The sequence below is a fragment of the Theropithecus gelada genome, chromosome 4, assembly GCF_003255815.1.
Source record: "Theropithecus gelada isolate Dixy chromosome 4, Tgel_1.0, whole genome shotgun sequence".
In the NCBI taxonomy this organism is placed as follows: domain Eukaryota; kingdom Metazoa; phylum Chordata; class Mammalia; order Primates; family Cercopithecidae; genus Theropithecus; species Theropithecus gelada.
In genome coordinates this window covers 122030377-122037373 of record NC_037671.1, presented here as the reverse complement: position 1 = coordinate 122037373, position 6997 = coordinate 122030377, and positions in this window count along the sequence as shown.

Sequence of the window (6997 nt, the reverse complement as noted above, 5' to 3'; positions counted from 1 at the left end):
CAAGGTCTAGAGGAGTAAAAGGCAACTGAATGTGAGTTGGCTAAGGAATTAGAAAGTAGCATACAGACAGTCCTAGCGTGGCATAGTAGAATATGACTATAAAAATGACCATGGAAGTTGAAATTGTGCAAAGTGATCTTAATAATCAAAGAGAAAAATTAAATTGTTCTGTGACACTTAAGAACTTTTGTTGAAACATCAAAAATTCTCTTACTGCTAGGTAGACATATATCGGGAATTTTTTTAAATTGTAAAACTAATTTATTTAGTATGCCATAATTTAAAACATGAGAAACATGGAGAATCAGTCTTTATTCTTTGTAAAAAACAAAAGAAAACAAAAAAACTTACCAATAGTGGTGTGAACTGTGTTTGCCTCTTCTTATATGATTAATCTTCTGTCTTCATAAATTGTCATTCTGCATTCTAAGTTTAGATTAGCTTCCAACATTTTGTCTTTGCATTTTCAATCTTGTGAACTATTCTCAGGAATTCTTAAATACAAAGTGTATCAGCAACACTTCCTGTGGGCCTCTTCACCCTTTTGTCACAGCCACTTTACTCTCTTAACATTAATCAATTCATAAAATGATGAAACCAGAATTTACTGGCTGAAAAAGGTTTTTATTTAGTCTCTTTGTAATTATCATTTTCTTTCAGCAAGACAACCAACTTCAACACTTCGCCCGAATGCTAGCCAGACTGATTGGGAATAAATTTAAATGTATTACAGTCTTCAATCAAAAGCAGGAACAAGTCTTTATATCAGCCATAATTTGCATTCTCTTTCTAGCGCAATTTAAACTAAAAGATCCTGAAGCAACTTTACCTTCTTTTTTCTACTCACTGAACATTTTCTCTGTGGTGTCTATGGTGCGTTTTGTGTAGGCCGAGGTCTCATCCTATCTTTGCTTTGCTTTTGTCATTTTCAAATTCCCTAATCACGTCTAATTTCATTTCAGCATTTTTTTTTTATTCGCTGTACTTTCATCTTTCTTGTCCAATTCCCTTTTAATGATCCATTTTTGTAAAATATCATGTTAGTTTATCACTGGGAAACAAGGAAGCTATACAACTACATGCTTTGCTGTTTATAAACTGAAAAACTGAGTAACGGTCGTGCAGTGACCAATAACTGACAGACTCTGAAAGAAGGATTGTGATATCTGCTATGGACTGAATGTTTGTGCCTCACCCGCAAATTCATAAATTGAAGCCCTAATTCCCAGTGTGATGGTATTTGGAAGTGAGAACTTTGGGAGGTGATTAGATTTAGATGCAGTCATAAGAGTAGAGTTCCCACGATGAGGATTAATATCCTTTCAAAAAGAAGAGACCCAAGATTCATATTCCTTCTCTCTCTCTCCCCTGCCCCCACCCCCACCAAGGAAAGACCATGTAAGGACATAACCAGGAAGAGGGCCCTCACCAAGAACCCACCACGCTGGCACCCTGATCTCAGACTTTCAGCCTCTAGAACCTTAATAAAAAATATTTGTTGTTTAAGCAACCCAGTCTAAAGCATTTCATTATATCAGCCCAAGCTAAGACAATGCCTGTCTGTTATTTACATAGTGATCTGTGAACTGAAGAGCTAGCTGTGATTTTTGTTCTTTATGCAATTCCTCACATAAAGTTAATATGCCATCATAATTGAAATGTGAACCACGTTGTTGGGGAACTGGTATTATTTAACTAAACCACAGTAAATGAAATTTGGCTTGAATATTCTCACGGTGAAAATTGCACAGTGCATACTAGAACCATGCAAAGTGAGGACTACGTTGTTGGATGGCTCATCTATGTGGATGTTGAAGTCCCAAGGAAAGATGACAGGAGTTGGGTGGGGATGTAGCTCAAGTCTTCAAGTGATGGGGAGGAATAAGCCAGGGACTACAGGCAGCAGAAATCAACAGGTAAAATATTATATATCCAGATAGCATAAATTTTCAGGAGACAGAATTTTTTTTAAGGTCAAAGGGCTTACCTACCCTAACTCCTGGCTGTAAGTCATCAAGGGTTGAGAGGCAAAAAACAGCCTTCATTTGAGAGGGCTGTAGTGGCATTCCTCTTCAGGGAAAAGTCAGATTGCTTTTAAGGAAAGGAACTCAAAATGCATGTGGAAGAGCGGTTGGGAATACAGAGGAACCTGATGAACCCTACAAAGAAAGTTCCCACAGGCTGCGGTGGCTCAGGCCTGCAATTCCAGCACTTTGGGAAGCCGAGGCAGGCAGATCATGAGGTCAGGAGATCGAGACCATCCTGGTTAACATGGTGAAACCCCGTCTCTACTAAAAATACAAAAAATTAGCCGGGCGTGGTGGCGGGCGCCTGTAGTCCCAGCTACTCGGGAGGCTGAGGCAGGAGAATGGCGTGAATCCAGGAGGCGGAGCTTGCAGCCAGCGGAGATCACACCACTGCACTCCAACCTGGGCGACAGAGCGAGACTCCATCTCAAAGAAAAAAAAATAAAGTTCCGTAACCCACCTGAAAAGCTTAGAGAAGCAAGGAGTCAGATGAGCGGATGTTCAGATTTGACTGATGGAATTGTTTATGTGTTATTTTATGTGAGTGATCTTCACAGTGGGCAAGTGGTTCAAAAGTTATGTATATGTACCTGAATATTTAGCACGATAGTCTGGTGGGGTCAGGTGATTCCACTCTTTTATAGGATCATGGTGAAGTACAGCCTAGGTGGAGTGGGGAAAGAGGCTGATGATAGCAGGGCAGAGGTTTTCTTGGTACAGGTCTCAACATAGCTTATTGGGGAAGAAGAGGAGGAAAGGAGTTTTATGTTAGAGGAAAGGCAATAATACAAGATACTATGAGAGGACAAAGGAGGGTATCTCACCCAATCTGGAGAAGCAGTGAGAGAGACGTTGGATTGGCAGTGAGAAGTGTTGCTATGATCTGAGATCTTTATGAGGCACCTGGAATCCACTTAACTTCAGAAAATAGCTGAGTATTATATTATGGACAATCTAGAACCTTAAGAGTAGGCAGAAGAGTTGGTATTCACTCACAAGGCAATCAAGAGCCACTGAGGGGTTTTGAGGCAAGGAGTGATATAAAGTTATGCTTCCAAGATGAAAACTCCATCAGTTTTATGTGTAAGGTATGGAGATGAGACTTAAGGCAAAGAAAATAGACCCATTGGGTTTTCTCCCTGCCTCATTCTTGGAAGCATTTACTAGAGGTGTAGTTGCTGAATACCAGCACCCCAATACAAAAGAAGTTCAGTGAGGTCAAGGGCCTTGTCTGTTTTTTTCACCACAATACAATCTGCATCTCACACAGTGCCTAGAACATAGTAGATGCATGATTCTGTTGAACAAAAAAATAATAAATGAATCAATGAAAGAAAGGAGCTATTGAAACGGATTTGAGGGAAGTGAGTACCTAGGCTAGAGATACAACAGAAATGGGAAATTGAAGCTATTTTGAGCCACTTCAAAAAGTTAAAATCTATAGAATTTAACAACTAATTATATATGGGGGTTTAGAGAAGGGAAAGAAAACAGAGCTAAGGTAATTTGGAGGTGTCAAACCTAATAAAAATAAGTGTGCATAAGTACTTGATTATATATTATTTAATTCACATGTAAACCTTAGGAAAAAGGTGTAATTCTCATTTTACAAACAAGTCTATCTATGAGGCAGTCAATTCAATTACCAGGTAGTGAATTTTGCAATTAATTCATCCTGACAAGTTCATCAGTAAGGCACATTGCGTGATATGACATATTTCATACGTTTGTTATTACTAATTTTTTCTGTGGTCAAGATTAGCATCAATAGCTCCTTTTTACGAGATTTTTTTGGCTACAACTATCATGTGTATGCTCTGTATAATGGTGGAGTGATTTTTTTCACCAAGCATATTTTTATTTTATTATGAAAGAACAGTTGTTGTGATATATAGTTGCCAGAAGGAAACTCTCAGATAATTTTAGTTTACTAATAGAATCGGTAGAAATTGTAAGAAAAGGCCGGGCGCGGTGGCTCAAGCCTGTAATCCCAGCACTTTGGGAGGCCGAGACAGGCGGATCACAAGGTCAGGAGATCGAGACCATCCTGGCTAACCAGGTGAAACCCCATCTCTATTAAAAAATACAAAAAACTAGCCGAGCCAGGTGGCGGGCGCCTGTAGTCCCAGCTACTCGGGAGGCTGAGGCAGGAGAATGGCGTGAACCCGGGAAGCGGAGCTTGCAGTGAGCTGAGATCTGGCCACTGCACTCCAGCCTGGGCGACAGACCGAGACTCTGTCTCAAAAAAAAAAAAAAATTGTAAGAAAATGATCAAAATTTTTTTCTTTATTTCTTCTTTAAAAAAATGGGATATGTGTGCAGAACGTCCAGGTTTGTTACATAGGTAAACATGTGCCGTGGTGGTTTGTTGCATCTGTTGACCCATCCTCTAAGTTCCCTCCCCTCCACTCTCACCCCTAACAGGCCCTGGTGTGTGTTGTTCCCCTCTCTGTGTCCATGTGTTCTCAATGTTCAACTCCAACTTATGAGTGAGAACATGTGGGGTTTGGTTTTAACTCCTGTGTCAGTTTGCTGAGGATGATGGCTTCCAGCTTCATCCATGTCCCTGCAAAGGACATGATCTCATTCCTTTTCATGGCTGCATAGTATACCATGGTGTATATGTACCACATTTTTTTTATCCAGTCTATCATTGATGGGCATTTAGGTTAGTTCCATGTCTTTGCTACTGTGAATAGTGCTGAAATAAACATACATGTGTGTGTGTCTTCATAGTAGAATGATTTATATTCCTTTGGGTATATACCCAGTAATGGAATTGCTGGGTCAAATAGTATTTCTGGTTCTAGATCCTGGAGGAATTCCCATATTGTCTTCCACAGTGGTTGAACTAACTTACATTCTTACCAACAGTGTAAAAGTGTTTCTATTTCTCTACAGTCTCGCCAGCATCCATTGTTTCCGGACTTTTTAATAATCACCATTCTGACTGGCATGAGATAGTATCTCATTGTGGTTTTGATTTGCATTTCTCTGATGATCAGTGATGTTGAGCTTTTTTTCAGATGTTTGTTGTCCACGTAAATGTCTTCTTTTGAGAAGTGTCTGTTCATATCCTTTTGCCCAGTTTTTGATGGGTGTTTTTTCTTTGTAAATACATTTAAGTACCTTGCAAATTATGGAGATTAGACTTATGTCAGATGGGTAGATTGCAAAAATTTTCTCCCATTCTATAGGTTGCCTGTTCACTCTGATGATAGTTTCTTTTGCTGCGCAGAAGCGCTTTAGTTTAACTACATTCCATTTGTCAATTTTGGCTTTTGTCACAATTGCTTTTGGCATTTTTGTCATGAAGTCTTTGCCCATGCCTGTGTCCTGAATGGTATTGCCTATATTTTCTTCTAGAGGTTTTATGGTTTTGGGTTTTACATTTAAGTCTTTAATCCATCTTAAGTTACTTTTTGTACAAGGTATAAGGAAGGGGTCCAGTTTCAGTTTTCTGCATATGGCTAGCCAGTTTTCCCAACACCATTTACTGAATAGGAAATCCTTTTCTCATTGCTTAATTTTATCAGGTTTGTCGAAGATCAGATGGTTGTAGATGTGTGGTGTTATTTCTGAGGCCTCTGTTCTGCTCCATTGGTCTATATGTCTGTTTTGGTACCAGTACCATGCTGCTTTGGTTACTGTAGCCTTGTAGCATAGTCTGAAGTTATGTAGCATGATGCCTCCAGCTTTGTTCTTTTTGCTTAGGATTGTCTTGGCTATATGCGGTCTTCTTTGATTCCATATGAAATTTAAAATAGTTTTTTCTAATTCTGTGAAAAATATCAATGGTAGTTTGATGGGAATAACATTGAATCTGTAAATTACTTTGGGCAGTGTGGCCATTTTCATGATATTAATTCTTCCTAGCCATGAGGATGGAATGTTTTTCCATTCGTTTGTGTCCTCTCTTATTTCCTTGAGCAGTGGTTTGTAGTTTTTGAAGAGGTCCTTCACATCCCTCGTTATCTCTATTCCTAGGTATTTTATTCTCTTTGTAGTGAGTGTGAATGGGAGTTTATTCATGATTTGGCTCTCTGCTTACCTATTGTTGGTGTAAAGGAAAGCTTGTGATTTTTGCACATTGATTTTGTATCCTCAGATTTTGCTGAAGTTGCTTATCAGTTCCAGAAGTTTTGGGGCTGAGATGATATGGTTTTCTAAATATAAAATAATGTCATCTGCAAACAGAGACAATTTGACTTCTGCTCCTCCTATTTGAATACCTTTTATTTCTTTCTCTTGTCTGATTGCTCTGGCCAGAACTTCCAATATTATGTTGAAATGGTGAGAGAGGGCATCCTTGTCTTGTACCTGTTTTCCAAGGGAATGCTTCCAGTTTTTGCCCATTCAATATGATATTGGCTGTGGGTTTGTCATAAATAGCTCTTATTATTTTGAGATATGTTCCATCAATACCTAGTTTATTGAGAGTTTTTAACATGAAGGGATGTTGAAGTTTATCAACCCTATCAATCTGCATCTATTGAGATAATCATGTGATTTTTGTCTTTGGTTCTGTTTATGAGATGGATTATGTTTATTGATTTGCATATGTTGAACCAGCCTTGCATCCCAGGGATGAAGCCGACTTGATCATGGTAGATAAGTTTTTTGATGTGATGCCAGATTCAGTTTGCCAGTATTTTATTGAGAATTTTCACATTGATGTTCATCAGGGATATTGGCCTGAAGTTTTCCTTTTTTTGTTGTGTCTCTTCCCGATTTTGGTATCAGGACGATGCTGGCTTCATAAAATGAGTTAGGGAGGATTCCCTCCTTTTCAATTGTTTGGAATAGTTGCAGAAGGAATGGTACTAGCTCCTCTTTATATTTCTGGTAGAATTCAGCTGTGAATCCTTCTGGTCCTGGGCTTTTTTTGGTCGGTAGGCTATTAATTACTGCCTCAGTTTCAGAGCTTGTTATTGGTCTATTCAGGGATTCAACTTCTTCCTGGTTTAGTC